Source organism: Agelaius phoeniceus, chromosome 15 (genome assembly GCF_051311805.1).
Source record: "Agelaius phoeniceus isolate bAgePho1 chromosome 15, bAgePho1.hap1, whole genome shotgun sequence".
In the NCBI taxonomy this organism is placed as follows: Eukaryota; Metazoa; Chordata; class Aves; order Passeriformes; family Icteridae; genus Agelaius; species Agelaius phoeniceus.
The window spans coordinates 12,291,927-12,309,817 of record NC_135279.1 but is presented as its reverse complement, the minus strand read 5'-3'; positions in this window follow the sequence as shown (position 1 = coordinate 12,309,817).

The window sequence follows — 17,891 nt, the reverse complement described above, 5'->3', positions numbered from 1 at the left end:
TTTAACCAAAATTAGGAAAAGAAATAAAGGGTTACCAAAAGAAACTGAAATTTAGAAATGAACCTCATTATATAAATGGATCCTGGATTTAGAGTTTGGACATGCCTTATTATTCGGGTTGAAACATTTGTTGCTGCATTTTCTTTTATTGTATACACACAGGGAAGTAAGTAGTAAAGGTGTTACTTTTAAGAAATTATAGGTAATAGAGAAGTATTTATTGCTTTTTGAGAGGACAGTGACAAACCTGCTTTCTGTCAGTGTGGTTTCAGAATGGAGACCTTCCCTTTTGCTGTTTATATTCTCTTACCAAATCAAACACTATAGAAGGGGCTTGCTCCTCTTCCCTGCATTTAGGCAACAATCATTAAAGTGAGCTGAAACACTCCTACACTTAATTTCCACATACAACTCCTCATAAGATAAAAAGGTGGGATGGCAAGAGCTACAGCAACAGCAGGCCAGGCCAGCTAACACAAGTGCTGCAGGCACTGAACTCTGGGTCTGAGATAACTCTCAAGGAAAGCATTTCTCAGAGGCTGGCAGAAGATCACAGGACAATTCCAAAGAGCAAAAATGAAGAGATATGGAAATATTTTATACAGTACAATACCCATATGACAGGAGATGCAGTCATCCAGCTCTTCTGGTGTGGCATCCCAAGCCACTTCTTACCTTTTAGTAAGAACTAGTACTACAATAAATATACAAGGAAAAGGGAAACTGATAAAAAAATACTTGTTTCTAATGACATTGAGACCCTTTAGTTGCCTAAAAGGGACACCTCAAAGACAAGAGCAAAAAGTTGCTTGATGTACACACATATGAATTATTGACACTGGAAAACCTTCTGTGCAAAAACCAGTGTTGATCTCCTGAAAACATAAGCAGTCAGAAAACACATTAAACTGACCATCTGTTCCTCTCTGATAACGTGAAATTAAGTGATTTATTTATTCAGCATTTAAACCCTCTCCCTTCTCTTCATATTAGTCAAGGATGATTATGCTAAATCCAGATGTAGTTAACATATTGTGCACTCAAGTGAGCAAGGGCCTTGGAGCACAGGACTTGCCTTCTGGCCACCCACCCTCAGAATCTCAGCCCTGTTGCCTTCAAGATCCTGTTTGCCCAAAACCCTGTTCCAGGCCTGCAGGCTGGACAAGGTCTGAGGCATTTTCTAAAGTGATTAACTGAGCACACAGCACTGCACCCTGTCCTGTGGGCCATGGTAACCACACACCCCTGAGCTGATAAACACAGCTGGCTGCAGCTCCTGCCTTTCTACAGAACTCAGCTCTGCTTATTTGAACCCTTTGGCTTGGTGCAGTTTTAAAACAAGACATTTACCACAGTTTTGCAGAATTTTCTGAGGTTGAGTGTTTTGCTTGGGTTTGGGGGTTCTTTTGTTTTAAGATGAAGAGGCTGCATTGGGCAGAGGCTACTGGACCAGCAGCTCAAGGCACTGCATCCCACACTAATGCATTTGGAGTTCCAGAAGGCTCCAACAGAAAACCTCTGCACATTCTGGTGCTGCACACAGACAGCCCTTCCCTGGGACCTTCTCAGGATGACAGTTTCTCATCTGCAATGGCTTTAGAATTACCCTCCAGGAACTTATTAGAAAATGAGTCCAGGCTTTCAATGGACTGAAGCTTTTTGCCATAAAGGTAGATATGATAAAAGTTCTTCTTTTAATAGCAGGTTCTCTGTATTTTTCCAGGAAAAAACTGCCAACTTAAGATATCCCGAGCTAAGGTCAGCCTTTGTTTTGTAGGTTTGATTTATGACATTTCTGCAGCCTCTACTGGCATTTCTTTGAGGTGCCAAAAAGCCCTTAATTCTCATATGTATTTAGCCTTTTTTCTATTTGCTTTTACTATTAAAGCATAAAGGCTGGATTGAACTGTTCATCCCACGTGTAAACCAAGAAGAACAGAGTCCCATAAAGCTCAGCAGCTTACCTTCACTTGTCTTGCAGACCCACACATCCTTTCAAAGCAAATTACTGCTCTGACAAGTGAAGGTGTGATTTACACCAGCTACCCAAGGGCATTTTTGACATGATAATTACTTAGTTCCAAAAACTGCACATCAAAACTCAATTTTTATTATTTTACCTGCAAGTTAGCAGCGTATATTGTTTCCATACTGTAAACACAAAAGTGCTCTTTCAATGCAAATCCGTGACAGCTCAGATTTTGGGAAGTACGGGATTTGCAAAGTCCAGGATTTGGGAATTCTGGGATTTGAGAATTTTGGAAATATTTGGGATTGGGAATTCTGGGATTTGGGAATTCTGGGATTTGAGAATTTTGGAAATATTTGGGATAGGAAACCCTGGGATATGGGAATTTTGGGAATTCTGGGATTTGGGACTTTCGGGAATATTTGGGAATTTTGGGATTGGGAAATTTTGGGATTTGGGAATTCCAGGATTTGGAAAAACCTGGGAATCTCTAGGATCCAAATTTCTGGGACATGAGAAGTAAGAAAGTTACAGTTTATCTGCAGGTAGAGTCAAAGACTCTGTGTCTATAATAAATTCTCTTTTTCCAAAACTTTGCACTTTCCATTTAATTTTGCTGATTTATGAGTCAGTCTCCTGGGTGCTAACTGTGTATAAAAGAAACATTAACTCAGCAGAGGCAACAGTTTGTTTTTTAATAATAAAAAATGCATACTGTTTATACCATTATTGCTTAGGAAATTAGATAAGATGCTTTCCAATACCCTGCACACAGGATACTGTAGCAAACCACTTAACGTGCAATAATAGAGTATTGACTGGGCAGAGGCATCATGCAGGGCAGTGCCCCCCCAGAGCAGACAGTCCCATGCTGTTAGAGCCTTGCTTGTTTGTTCCACATTAACATATGTTTGTTCCACGTTGACAAAAAAAAAAAAAAAAAAAAAAAAGAAAAGAGATTACCACCTCTAAGGCATAAAAAGATCAAATTTAGGTGAAATATTGAAATATTTTCTGGTTATTTCATAATAAACACTGTTCGTAAGAATCAGTGTTTATTTAATAAACACTAAATGGTAGTTTTTTGTTTTTTCCTCTTGTCTCGAAGGGCTCTGTGCCTGGGGCTCTCTGGATTGTTGCATAAGCACCACAAGAAGGCAATAAAGCATTTCCCAAAAAAGACCCCCAGAAACAGATGACTATCATGTGGGCAAAGTTGGGGTGACTTGCTCTGCAAGCACAAAGCCCTGCAGCAGAGCTCAGTCCAGAGGAACTCTCAACTCCCTCACACCAGCCTGAGCTGCCTCCCAGCTTGTCAGCACCCCCGTTCACTTCCAGCATAACACTGGCAGCCAGGTCCTGGATGTTCAAAAGGCAAAATAAACATCTTCCCCAGGGCCAAAGAGCATCAGAAACAGCAGCCCAGATCCTGCTCCTGATCCAGCACCCAGAAGAGTCTCATCAGTGCTGGGGGTTACAGAGTGAAGCAGGGCTCGCTGGGACACCTCCACTTCTCCTTGCAGCAGCCCAAAGGCCAGGCCAAGCCTTGGGGCTTCCCTCATCTTCTCAGAACAAACACAACTGCTCCCTCTGCTCTTGTCCCCTCTCCTCTTGATGTGGCAATGGAGTTACTGAAAAGCTGTGATTCACTTTGGGGTTGACTCTTAGAGAAACGTATCTGGATGCAAATATCAAACAGGCACATAAATTGCAAATAATTAATTCCCCCAAACTTTCACATGCACTACATCTCACTCTGCCTCTGAAGTGCTGCTTCATTAAAAGAAACCACATTTTTTTAGAAAAAGCTGCTCATACTAGCAAGAAAACAAAAATCTCCATACAAAGCAAAGCCATCTGCTCCTTTCAGAGGGAGTTTACATTTGCTTTAAAAGGACAGCGACAATTTGTAATTTTGCCAGAGTTTGGTTCACTGGACATTTTTTGTTTATTCATTTGTTTTTTAAAGTAGAGTTAGAGGTACTTTTCTGTACCACATTCACCCTTGAGTCCTCCTGACAGGGATTCCTCATTTTCAAAATCACTGTTTTCTGTTTTTTCTAAATATTTCTGTATCCCAAGCCAGCACATCAAAGGTACATAGAGAAACCCACAGAGAACTCACTGACAAGAAGGAGAAATATATGGCTATACTGCCTTTGCACTGAATGCTGTCAAATGCAAAAAGTGAAAGAAATAAGAAAAATGTTTTCCAGATACAATGAAATTGAAAAGATTAAGAAAGTGTGCTACCCATAAATGTTGAAGTAGAGCTATTTGGAGATCAGAGACAGAAGAGAAAAAGCAGCAGTAAACAGTGGATGTTGCACTGTGTTTTGTTAAGTTCTTAGGTTGGTTTGTTCCAGTCCCCCTATGTCTGAAAATGGTTCTGCCCCAGTTCTCCCTTCCCGCCTTTGGAGCTGTCTGTCTCCCTGGCTCCACCTCAGTGGACAATGTATCCCCTAAACTCCGCCCCGGTTTCCCTGGAAACCCTTGGATCTTTCCTTCTGACCCCTCCCCAGTGCCCCGCCAATCACTCTCACTGCCCGCCCTTACTGCTAGAATGTTCCAGCAGGGGAGTTCGATGGTTGGCTGAGGGACCGGGGCCCCTCCCCAGAATGTTCCCCGTTGGTGCTGCTCAGGTGTCAATCCCTTGGACCCCACTCCCCACTGCACCCCCATTGGCCCAATGCCTGGCACCTCCCTTTTTCTCCCTACCTTTAAAGCCTGCTGTTTTCTCCTCCTTGTCTCCTCCTGCTGGTCCCCCTGGGGTTCGTTAAAGCTCGGATTAAGCCGCAGTTTGAGTCCGCCCTCTTCTTTCCGCTGGCTGCAGCCTTTACCAGACTCCGTCCTGCTCAAGGTGTGCCTGCAGCCGCAAGCTGGGCACTGCCTCAGGCGCTATCCCGAAGGCGGCTCTCGGGAGAAGGGCCCCCCGTGCTGCTGGCAGTGCTGGAGCCAGCCGGACCTTGAGAATTCAGCCGCACTGCTGCAAGTGGAGAATGCGTATTCTGGGCATTTTTATCCTTTTTGGAAGTGAATAAATAGGGAAGAAGCAAAATGTTTAGCTGAAAAATTAAAATATACAGACTGTTTCTCCCACAATGCACAAGGTGTTTAAATATTTGCAACGTGGGAAAAGCAGTTAGCAGAAGGGAGATGTGAATCAACAGAATCTCAGCTCTCATGAGGCTTCAAAATATTTTTCTTTCCCATGGAAGCATTTGAAGAAAAGGGAGAGAAAGGTTTTTCTTTTCTTCTTCCTTGTTCTAAAGGAATGTGTGAAACAGGTCACTTGACAAACAGTTTTGCTTTTCTGACAGTTTTCACTGAAAGCAATTTTTCAGGTCCAAATTTGAAACTTCAGACCATGGATTTTAAGCTGAGTTTTAGAACTTCTCCTTAAAAATTTCAGCTTTTACCAGGAAAAGGGGCTTATCTGCATAAAGGCAACATTTACTCCCATGTACTCACAAGGTTTCCCTGCCCTCCCCCCCAAAAAATACCACTATGTGGAAAAAGCATAGATCAAGGCACAGAAACACTTTCCATCATGAATACAGAGCACAAAATGTAGCTTTGTGCACCTTACCAGACCTTACCAAGTAATTTTACTTAAGTTTTTCAAACTATTTCAGTATCTGGCCTATTTATAGCTAAAAAATCCCTTCTGTTGTTTTTAGCCCAAACCTTAGGGTATATGCAACAATGATGACTTGAAACACTTGCACTGCAAAAATGTTATGAATCCTCAAGGAAGGGCATTCCAAGGTGCCTTGGGAAAAGAATCCTTGTTCCACTAGTGCTGACTGCAAGACAGCCCTCAAGTTCCAGATATTGTAATCAAGCTTGTATTGACATCAACAGCCATAATCCACATGAAAAAGACCCAGACAAAAATAAAATCACTTGAGAGTATGTGTTTCTGCTCTCCCACAGCTGCATTCCAAGCTCTTCTAATATCAAGTTAACCAAGGGAGAAGAGGATACAGTGAGCACCTGCTTGCTCCAAGGCAGCCCAAGGCCCTTCACTTGGTACAAGCAAACACTCTTGCAGCATTCTTTTCAGATGAATGCAACACAGCTCACAAGCAGGAGTTTTGGAAGAAAATTTCTCTGGTATTTAATAATTTTTTGGGTTTGACCTATTAGAGTTGAGAAAACTTTCCTTTCTCCAGTGCTAAACAAGTATTTTATTTAATTAAATAGTAGTTTAAATTCAAATTTATATTAATGACATTTAATTTTCAATCCTTTTAGTTACCTAAAACTGTGTTAGGAAGACCTTATATGTGTTAAGACAGACATAGGAACACAGTAGGCTCAGTCAGGATTTGAATGGTTGAAGGCCAACTCCCCAGGACTCAGTATAAAATGTAACTTCTTCCTATTTCCATTTCAAACTTCATCTTTCTGCATACTGTAAAGCAAAGCAAGTAACTCTTCTTTGTCTCAGCTCTCCCAACACCTACACTTTGGGGTGTTGTACAGCTTACAACATCTGGGAAGTGCTTCTCACTTCCTTACTGTGTGTCAGCTGAGAAGAGCAAAAATCACCCTGCAAATACAAAGATACTTTTACTGATTTCTTTGGAGAGTGGCAAGTAGGGCATGAATGAAAAAAAAAGCATTGATGTAGAATTAAGATAGATGAAAATCTAAAATTACCATAGGTTGAACTCCAAACACCTGCCACACAGTGTATAGCAGCTACTCAGCTATTGCTATATACATTCTACATCTGGGGCAGTAGTAGCCTGCAGAAGAGAAAACTCTCTGCAGTGCCTAAAAAACAAAGCACCTCTCAGGGTCACTGAAATTTTGAAGGGAACTAACTTTTTTCCAAAGCCTTCAATCAGTCTCACACCACAGAAACAATGCATGCCTCTACTTCTATAGGTGACAAGAGCTCTGATGAGGTGATTCATTTGCCAGCACTGCTGCTGCTCTGAGTGAAGACAAGTGGGACTGTGCAAATTGAGCTAATCGTCAACACTTGATCAACTCAATTAGTTCAAATCAACCCAAGTGTTTCTCTGTCTGCAGTTGCAGCTCAACAGGGCTGCAGGCAGGCTACAATGGCAAATTACACACAAGGAAATGCAGATTTGCTCTCCAAGGTGGCCAGATGTTACCTGGTTTGAGAGTTCCACAACTGTGTTAGCAAAACACCCTGCCCTGCTTATCTGGCCCACAGAAATGCTTGCCTCTGTCATCGTGAGCTGGGAATAGTTCAAAGGGAGCTATTTTGTTATAACTAAACAAAACAAGGAGGAAGAGCACAATCAGTGCTCTAGGAACAACTTCTAGGAACAATTTCTGCACAAAATCAGAGAATATTCCAGTCTTTTATAGGTTTCAACTATTCCTATGCAACAAGATAGAACTGCTTGGTAGAATAAGAGGATCCCATCTTGGATAACCTTGGTGAATTAGTCCTGAGATTCCAAGGTGCAATCTCAGAGGAAATGAGAGGAAACCAGCTTGTCCACTTGGTTCCCCCTTCTCTCTGCTGCCAAGAAATCATGCTGGCCACTGAGACATGGACAGATTACAGCACTGAAGAGTATTGGTGATTTTATTGATGAGGCTCTCAAATCATTACTAAACCAAAATAAGTTGTTCCCTCCTCAGCTAGTCAAATGGACTGATGACTGTTATCTCAGCCGTGGCAGCTGATAAATGAGGCTACTTTCCCCAGTCAGGTCCTTGACCCAAATTCACAGTTAGTCAGTGACCTAGCCAAAACCTTGGAGAGAACTGTCTAATGATGCTTGTCATGACTCAGACTACCTTGGCAACTCTACTTGCAGCTTATCTGCCAAAACAGATATTCTTGGACAATCAACACAGCTGCCAGGGCACCCTACTCTTCCTCTTCCCTGTTTGTCCTCCATGGTTAATGTACAATTCTTTATAGTTCCACCAAGTGCCTCTGTTTTCTTCTTTTAGTGATAGGACAAATGGTGCTGCTTCATACAAACTCTAAAAAAGAAAACAATAAAACACCACACTGTTTTCAGTCAGGTTCTTATAACAACCCAAATGCCTATCTGAAATTATCCTTTTACTGCACAAGGCACTGTACAAACATACAGAAGGCAGAGAATAAGATTTTGAAAACACCCTAATTGGACAAAGCTGGAAAATTGCTATCTGATTTTAGGAGTGAGGTCAGAGAAACATCAGGCTAAGATTCCTGCTAAACATACAGAAGAACTTGACACACCCACAAAATAAAATGCTTTCTACATCCAAAGACTGAGTGTGTTGTAGTTTGGGAGGGTGGGGTTGTTGGTTTGGTTTTTTGGGGGTCATTTTTTTAAGTGTTTTAATTGGTCAGGCTTCAGTTTGATTTGGTTTTGGGTTTCTTTGCTTTTCTTCCTTTGAGGAAGAGGGAGATTTTGTGAGAGTTCTGTTTTCTTGAAAAATATTTCCTTCCACAGCTGTGGTGCTCTGACCCCTGTAGGACTACCCACTGGTGTGACAGCACATTTCTGTTCAGCCTTTGGGGACTGCACAAGTCAATATTCCACAGCAGAGACAAGGATGCTGGGAGGAAGAAAACGTAGCTGAATTCCAAGTCTGTACTGGTTTTGGTGAGAAGGAGTTAACTTTCTTCATGGTAGCTCTTCTGGTGCTGTGCTTTGGATTTGTGCTGGGAACAGCACTGACAGGGGGGTGTTTGGGTGTTTCACCCACGGTGGAGCTGTGCTCACTCTGCCTCAGGGTCTCCTCCCCACACTGCCCCACAGTGAGCAGCTCAGGAGCCTGGCAGGGGACACAGCTGGGACTGCTGACCCCAGGGATGTTCAGACCATGTGGCATCATACCCAGCAATAACACCAGGGGAAGGAAGGAAGGGGAATGACAGTTTTGTGGCACTTGTCTTCTTCATGTCACCTTTACATGAGACAGGGCCCTGCTTTCAACACCTCCCTTCCCATGGGAAGCAGAGAATTAATTCTCTATTGTACTTTATAGTTTGTTCAGTTTTGCTTTATCTTTTAAACTGTCTTTATCTCAACCAACAAGCTCTCTCACTCTTACCTTTCTGATGCTCTCCTCCACCCTGCTGAGGGAAAGCAAGTGAGTGGCTGCCAGCCAGGGTTAAACCAAAACAAAACCTCAGAACAAAGCACCAACTACAAATGCAATACACTACTCTGTTAATATTCAAGCCACATCTTATTATCCTCCACACAGTCACCCAAGCAGAAACAAACAGATATACCTTACAGGGGTGTTATGAGATTAATTAGTTAATAACTAGAAAACAATTTGAAGGTGTAATGCCATGTTACAGAAATGCTAAGTACTGTAACATTATATATGTAGAAATGAAGGTGAGCTTGCCAGAAATCCCGAGACTGGCTGCATGCAGAGTAATTACAGGAGCAGTTCAAGTTATTTTCTTGCTTAATATAACAATCCATGTCCCAGCTCATCAAACCATTGTTTCCAAGGAGTGAATATTGAGTGGAACTAACAGCTCACAGTAATGGAACTGCTCTCTGGAGAACACAATATGTATCACTACCTCATAAGAGATACAACTGGAACAGAGCAAACTTCAAATGAGCAAAGGAACCAGGGGGAAGCTATTCTTTTATCCATGCCAGGACTAGAAAAAATCTAAGAGAAGCTTAAGAAAAAGCATCTCAAAGGAAGAGTGTTAATCCTATCTTTCATGCCAGTGCAGTGCCTGCTAACCTCACTGTACCAGGAGTTCAGCATAGGCAGTGATGCTTCAGAACCTGCCCTGAGCACTTTAGGAAGGTTTCCTCACACACATGCACACACACACACATGCATACACTAAAATTAAAGGCAGGATGAGGCCTCAGCTTCAGCCAATTTAACTCAAGTAATGACAGGAATTCCACAGAACTGACTCTGCAATTGTCAAGAATGAAATCATCTCCAAACCCCAAGAGGTCCAGTTCTGAGCTTGGCAGTGTCCAGAGCAGAGCCCAGCTCCAGTTCAAGCCAGTTTTACTACACAACAGTATTAATTGAGCTATGGAGTAACCTTTGAGAAGTGAAAAGGATTATGAGGCAAAGAAAAAATTCAAACAAAAAATGCTCACATTACTTCATATTTCTACATTCCTTCATAATTTTCCAGCCGTGTCTAAGTTGAAGATTCCTGCAAAATTGTCCTCTTGCACACTTCCTGACACTGCTGTGTAACTGGCCAATGACATGATAAAAATGACATATACTCCTCAAATCTACACACTTAGTTACACTCATCAACTAGCTCACCTTCAATTAAAAAGAAAACTGAATTTGGGAAGGATGACATTTCTTGGAAGGATGACTTTTTAGCCTTTGTCAAATTCTCTCTCTTCAATCCTAACTACACAGCCTCATAAAATCAATATTCTTCAAAGAAGAATTCTGCAAATTATGTCTATCAGGTATGTAACACACATCTTACAGCTGGTAAGAACAAAAGGGAAGTGGCAGCAAGCTGACTCTGCAGTACTGTGGCCTCTTGAACTCTCCTGCTTACAGAAGTGAACCTTAAAGTAACCCAGGCTTTAGAGACAAAACTCTTAACAAGCACAACAGTGCTCCTGCTGCTCTACACCATGTAGAAGGTACACTGAATGAAGAAAACTGCACCAGAGCTGAAATGCTGGGTCAACCTGAAAACCAGTCTGGCTCTCCAGTACTGACAGACACACATGAACGGAGAACAAATGCCTCAGAGAATATGGTCAGCATCTCCCACACTGCTTGGGTAGATGTCCCTGACTACTCTGTACTCCAGGAGATGCACAAAGGTGATGTTACAATGGGAATAAGCAGAGGACAGAACAAGAGCTCACCTCCTGCACAGTGCAGGAGATGGGTAACACCCTCCTCATCTCACTGAGCCAGGGATGGCTGGGATGCAGAGCTTGCTGGGCATGGTCCCTTCACTCAGCCATGCATTCCAATTGTCCTCACATGCCAAGACTGCTGCAGGAGGTGAGAACATCTTTCCTGCCAAACCCCACTCCCTGAGATCAGGTCTAAACAAGAAGCAGTCTCCTACTGCAGCTGAGAACAGCTGTTCATACTAACTCGAAATTAAGGGTTCATAGAGATTCCTGTATAACCATTTCTAAAGCTTCACCTGAAAACCTAAGCTGATGTAAGTGGCAGTATTTAATATTTAATTTTAACTTTCCTCAGTGTTTTCTCAAATGCTTTTTCCTTGCCATTCCACTTACGACTTAAATTTCGAGCACTCTCATAGAAATTTCCAAAGCCTGTCTTTGCAAAGCCTCCTCATAGTAACTGGCTTTTACCAAGTTCTGCTGCACTAATCTTCTGACAACTCCATGACCAGTGTGGGAAATGTTCTCTTGGAGCTGAGGACAGCAGAGATTCAAACCATGAAAAAGCAATGGGCAGAAGACAATCTCTCAGAGATTACGTTCCATAAAATTGAATTGGCAACATCTGCTCAATCTACTGTAGATAAACAGTGAACTATTTTCCAACTCATTAACTCAGAGGATAAGATATTAAATAAACCCAGGAGCCTCATGCTTTGTTATCACATTTGAGGCTTGTCCCTATCTTGCCAAATGAGTTCTCCTGTATGAAAGAGAACCTAAGAATTGAGTTGCAGTTGCACAGCAAACACCCACATAAATCCTTGGATGACAGAAAAAACACCCCTGCTTACTCTGTGTTTCTAATTACTAGTCACTTAGCCTAAATTATTAACCGTGTCCTCAGCAGTGATGTATGGTACATGTAAATCTCCAAACAGGATTCTAATAGAATTATCTAATTCTATTAAACCACAAACAACTATCCATTAAATATTTATTAGAAAGCTTGCATGCACTTAAAATAGAATGCATAGATTGGAATGTCAGCAAAACACTTCACTAATCCCTTCTTTGTTTCAGCCTTCCATGCTAAGGGTTCAAAATGAGCTATCAGAATCACACTTATTGATTTAGTACAAATTAGCTGGCTAATCAAAGTCAATAAAATTAAAAAGATCTGAAAAGAATTTACAAAGTAGACTATGGATTTCTCTGAAAAATACACTCTGTTTAAATAAACAAGTTAGTTAAATTCCAAATTACTTGATTATGTAAAGCTTTTTAGCTCATTCTACCATAGGGCAGAGGTGGTAAATTACAACTAATTCAATTTTATCTGTAGCACCAGTGAGATGCATTTAAAGAAATAAAAACTGTTTAAAGAACTTAAACAATTCAATAGTATTTTAAGTTCTTCACGCAGTTGTTAGGTTGGATTTTTCTACAGCTTACTCAGTCTAACCTGGCACCAGAGCAAAGCAGTATTTCAAAAATCAAATGGACAAGCAACTCAAAACATTCGAAATCATGAACAACAGCACCTATTCACCTTCCAAAAACCCCCAAAACAAATGAATAAAACCCCCAAAAAATCAAAAAAGATCACGAAGTTAAAGAAATTATGAGGGCAAGTAAAAAGAACACACAACACAAGTAGTCAAATGCCATATTATCACTACAGTGGTATTATGCAAAGCCAGTCTTTATGTCACATTTTGTGGCAGATCCTGCTTTGATCAGCACAGTTTTACATATATTTACATACACATTTGAGTAATTCCAACAAAATCCATGCTGCTTACTGCTGAAGTGTAAGCAGCCTTTAGTGACACACATCCTCTAGAGTCATTCCCTCAGAAAAATGTAAATCTATATTAGCTGAACGAGTAAAACTAAAACAATCCTCATGTGAGTACTACAACATGCCTGTCCCAAAAGCAGACACAATTTTGTGTTCTTGAGGTGAGGAATCACATGAAAGAAAGGTGTCTCTCCCTCCCATCTTGCTTTCTCTGAGTGATGTACTTTTCCATCCCTCTCACAGCACCTGGAACTTCTCTCTCCATCAGCCACCTGCATGGCAAGCTCATCACACCTGATGTAATTTGGAAGCACTGCTGCCATCCCACAGGGGACACTGGACACTGCTCGGGTCAGGCTGGTTGCAAATGTGGGCCTGAGGGTGCACAGGTAGGGGGAAGCAGAAATCCTGGAACTTTTCCATGCTTAGATGAAATGCTGAAAAACCTAGAGAGGCATAAAGGAAATCAGACAGATCATACATTTCTTCTAATTTCATTAAGGCTCCAAGTTACCTTTAATTTCTCAAAATGGTGGCTGCCCACACACAATCAGAACTAAAGTGCTTTTTGAGTTATCTTCACTGTGAATGCTGGCTGAAAGAAATCCCACTCCCAAACAATGCAGGAGAAAGCTACTGCTGATATTCCAGACAGCTGCCTGAAGTTCTTGTTGTTTTCATGTATTTTTTGACGGGTCTTTGTTTTCAAGTGCACATCCTTAGGCTGTAAGAAAAGTCCTCAGTCCTGGACTATGTGCTGCTTTTTGTGGTCTTGTATACTGGGCACAATGCAAGCTAGAACTCCATCAGCTCATAAATAGTAGCAATTCACAACCACTTGGCACAGGTGTAATTGACTGCAGAGAGCACAAGATAGGGACTCGATGAGATTTTACCAGAGATCAAGGCAGGCAGAAATTGGCCCTAATTTTTGTACAATAGCCAGCACTTTAGCTCTTCACTTGGAAACTTCACAGCTGTGAAACATTTACAGAAAAGGAAAGCAATTACGGAGCACTACCACTGGAGGAGCTTAAATAATTTAAGGTTCACCATGTCCCCGATTCATTTTATTTCATTTTTTCCTCAAGACCAGATGCTGTTAATTTTAATGTCCTGAATTTCCACATATTGAGTTGGGATTGTCTATTAATCTAAATGTATATAGACTACATATGGATTTTTTGTTCCAAACACCCTTCCCTCCTCAGTTCTGCTCCAAGCCTACTCTTGCAGAATTATGCTATTAATCCCCACTTCATTCCGTGTAAAGTCAGTGCACACAAGAACACACAAATCTGTCAGCTTTAACAAAGACAACCCTCAAAGTCTAAGATAAATAGGTGGTTTGGTGGGCTTGGTTGGTTTTTAAAATGTTGCTGTAAAATTTACAGCTTGATATTGGTTTTGGAGTTATCTTCAATGTTGAATGCTGCCTGAAAAAAATCCCACTCTTACATAATTGGTTTAATAATGCAAAATTCTGTCAAACCAACAGTTTCATAGGCAAAGTCCTTATGAGGGAAAGGGCCAGTTTTGACTGGGAGGGAGCAGGGTTTAGGAATCCCCTGCAATCATACACTGTAAGCACTGGGCAAACAAAACTACACCAACCAAAACAAAGTAGACACATCTAATAGCAAAAGGTAACAGCCTGTAGTTCAAATTCTCACTGCACCTCATAACATGTCCTTTTGCTACTTCTTAGTTCTTACTTTTCCACAGCACAGCAAAGGAGGGCTGATCACTGAAGCCAGGATTCAAGAAGTATTTTTTTTGCTTATGAGCTGTCACCTAACCCCAACAGTTTAGTTACTGTTCTAAATCAAACCTATACGAGTCAAGGTAGTAAAAAAGCGAGGAGTGTTTCAGTTACAGTAAAGACAACGGCAAAGACAGATTAAAAACTCTTTAAACTGGTCACAGAAATGATTCTCTGTGTGCAACTGTGAATCACCACACAGATTTCAGACCTGGGGCTGCAGCAATAAGAACTCCCACCAAGATCCAGCAGAATGATGAAACGTGGAAGGGCATTATGCAACTGCTGGCACAACAGCAATAAAGCAAAAAGCATCTGCCAAGGACTGTACAAAACTTGATTCTGGAGTATCAAGAATTCAAAAGATTTGAGTCTTAGTGAGATATATCAAGAACAGTTACTGCCAATTTAAATCAATGTAACTCCCCAGTTTGTGAAGTGTTCTCAAACTTATGACCCTTAAGACCAGCCCTACCAGCAGAAGCACTGTGTCTCAGGAATCTACCAAACATGCTGCTAATGAAAATGCTGTGCAAAGGTCAAAGAAACTGCTCCAAAAAGTTAACTTGCTCATAAAGTACCATTAACACCCTGGAGCTTCGGTGTCTTCGTGTCATATATCACATATTTTTTAAAAGTCAGTATAGACTCATAACTTACAGAATTTAAACTATGGATTTAAGCAACTCTAATCCAGGTAAACCTAGAAGATGACACATAGTCCAAAAGCAGAAGTCTTGATTGCTCAAGCAAAATAGACCCATAACCTTCAGAGCCACACATTATCTGACTGCCACGAGGCACAAAGACTCATACTCCTACAAATCATTTGGAATTATTTGAATAATAAAGGATAGAGTTCTGAAATGTCAAAGTCTGAACTACTGCCTGTTTCTTTCACAAAAGAAAGTCTGAAAAGGTATAAAGTCTTTTGAATGCAGTCTCTTTAAAGGGAGCAAGAACCCTAGATGGCAGAGGGAGTGATAATAGGCAATGCCCTGCACAAAGCTCACCAAGATGAGCAAAACAGTTCCCAAAGATCTCTACTCATTGAATTCTCCTTGCACATTTTTTTACTTTTAAGTAACAGCAAGAGCCTTATCAATGGTTAGCTTTCATCCAATTTTAAATGAGTAACATCAAAAACATCCATTTCAATTTCTTAGGACACAAAATCACCCAAATGCTCTCGATTACCCAGACTGCCCATCCCAGAATTGATTCAGTTAACCCCTGACACATAACAACTGTCTCACTATAGGAGAGTGCTCACAGGAATTCCATCCCAGCCTTCTTCTAATTTTTTGGTTCCTTTCATAAACAATAAAGCACTCTCAGACTTCAGAGATTTAGTTACTAGGAAAACTTGGCAATAAACAAAATATTTGTATTTTTGCAAATGAACTCTAGTTAATACTTTGTGAATAACTGATAAAGCAAATATCAGTAGGTTCCAAACCACTAATATTTGAAAAAACTCATGAGGCAGTGGTATTTACTTTTATGCAGTGATAAGAAAAAGGGATTCTTAATAAAGTACAAATAAAGGTATTTAAAGTTCACTTTATTAGTGAGTTTTACACCAGTAATTTGCAACAGCCCACAAAAAGCCACACTACTAGCACAGGCACAGCAAAAAGTGCTCTTGCTCCAGGCAGAAGTTTAGGAGAGTGAACTCATAGGATGATCTCTATAAATTGACATTTAATGAAACTGAGATCAGCAGCTGATTTGTCTGAACATAGAAAGGGAAAATGTGCAATATCTTTAATATATGGGTGGTTGGGTAGGCGAAATGGCTGTCACACAGAAAGCTTATCTGTAAACACTGCAGAAAGTCTGACGATTTTACCTCAATAAATGACTGGTTTCAATCAAGCAATGAAGGTGAAAGGCTTGGCCCACAGGAGCAATTACCAGGGCCTAGACTGAAACCCAGGGCAGCTCCAGCAAGCTCAGGGATGCTCACAGTGGCTGAGCTCTTGGTTATTACAGAGTGCTGCAGCATCAGCAGCAGAGCTGCTGGAGGGTGGGTGTGGAGCCTCTGTGCCCCCTGCCCGTCCTGCCAAGGAGGATGGGCTGCCACAGAGCCCAGCCTCATGAAATGGAGTCTGCTAAGGCTGTCTGAGCACAGAAGAAAAAAAATTGCAAGGCAGAAGACGGGAGAGAATTCAGTGTGGTCTTGTCTACATTTAGTTGTAACTGTGTAAAAAGCTGCAGAATTCCTGCTGCAGACACTGATACCACATGGCAGAGCTGCAGTATAAGTGCTATGCCTACAGTCATTCTCTTCATTATTTTCAGGTTTTTTTCTTCGTGGCACAGAGCTGAAGCAAGGCTAGCAGAGCTGCATTACTGCACTGAACTACAGAGCACTAGAGGTAGTTTCACAAAAAGCAACTCAGACTGCTTTTAAAGCCAAACAAAATTTGGCATTCCGCCTTTCACACTGCAAATGGGGATTTCAAAAATTTCTGTCACCTCATTAAGATCTCCACTGTGGCAAGGCTAGGGGAGAAAACAACTAAACTGACAGTGAGGAGCTCTTTTTTTGGTTTGGGTAATCTGCAATGTGCAGCTGCCTAGGGAATGAGAGTATGTGCCATTGTCAGCACAGGGCTCTGCTGGAGCACCTGTAGTGCTTCCAGAAGCTTGCAAGAGCACTTCGAGTGCTCACACACAGTACCACAGCTCCTTCAAATCCTAATCCCATCAACTGGATTATACTATGCTAGCTATCCTTTGCAGAACTCATCTTCACACTTAGCAGCATTTTCTTCAAAACACGTCTCAAACATTCAGACTCACCATTGTTAGGAAAAATCCACAAATGCCAGAGGTTTATGTCCAAAAAAAGAGACAGAGGAGTTCTTCAGTATTGGAAGAAAGGGAGAGAGCCCACTGAGGCACACACCCACTGGGTTTTCTCTCTCTCTCTCTCGGGGTTTCAGTGGGTGCAGCCTCCTTTTCTCCCAAACTCCTGCCCCAAGGTGCCCTGTGCCTTTCCCCATTGCTGAGGCACTAGGGAGGTGCAGCCTTCCCCAGCTGCCCACCCCACATCCCCCCTTGAACCCCCTGGTTTACCCCAAAGTTCAGCCTCGTGCAGAGCCTGGTCTGGGCCCAGTAACAAACCTGCTGCCTGAAGTCACTGGAGACCTTCAGAGCCATTTCACATTTCATTCAGCACCCACACCTTCACCCACTGAACCTTAGGGCACATCGTTCCTCTGACCATGCAGAATGGACCCAGCCTCTGTTTTGGTTTTACCACAGTCATTTCTCCTCCCTAAAAGGCTGGCACAGGGCCCTGGCACAGAAGGAGCAGCTAAGGGAAAGCAAGTCAGAGGCTGGGGGTAGAAATCACCAAATTGCTGTGCTTCATGAGGCAGAAATTCAGCCAACTCCAGGGTTTCATCTCTTTGGTAAAGCTCCCCAGAATCACATGCAGCACTAGCAGAGCATGCTGGAGCACTGTATACAAAATATCAGAGTGCTTAAAACCAGTACCATCCCCTTGCAACTAGAAGA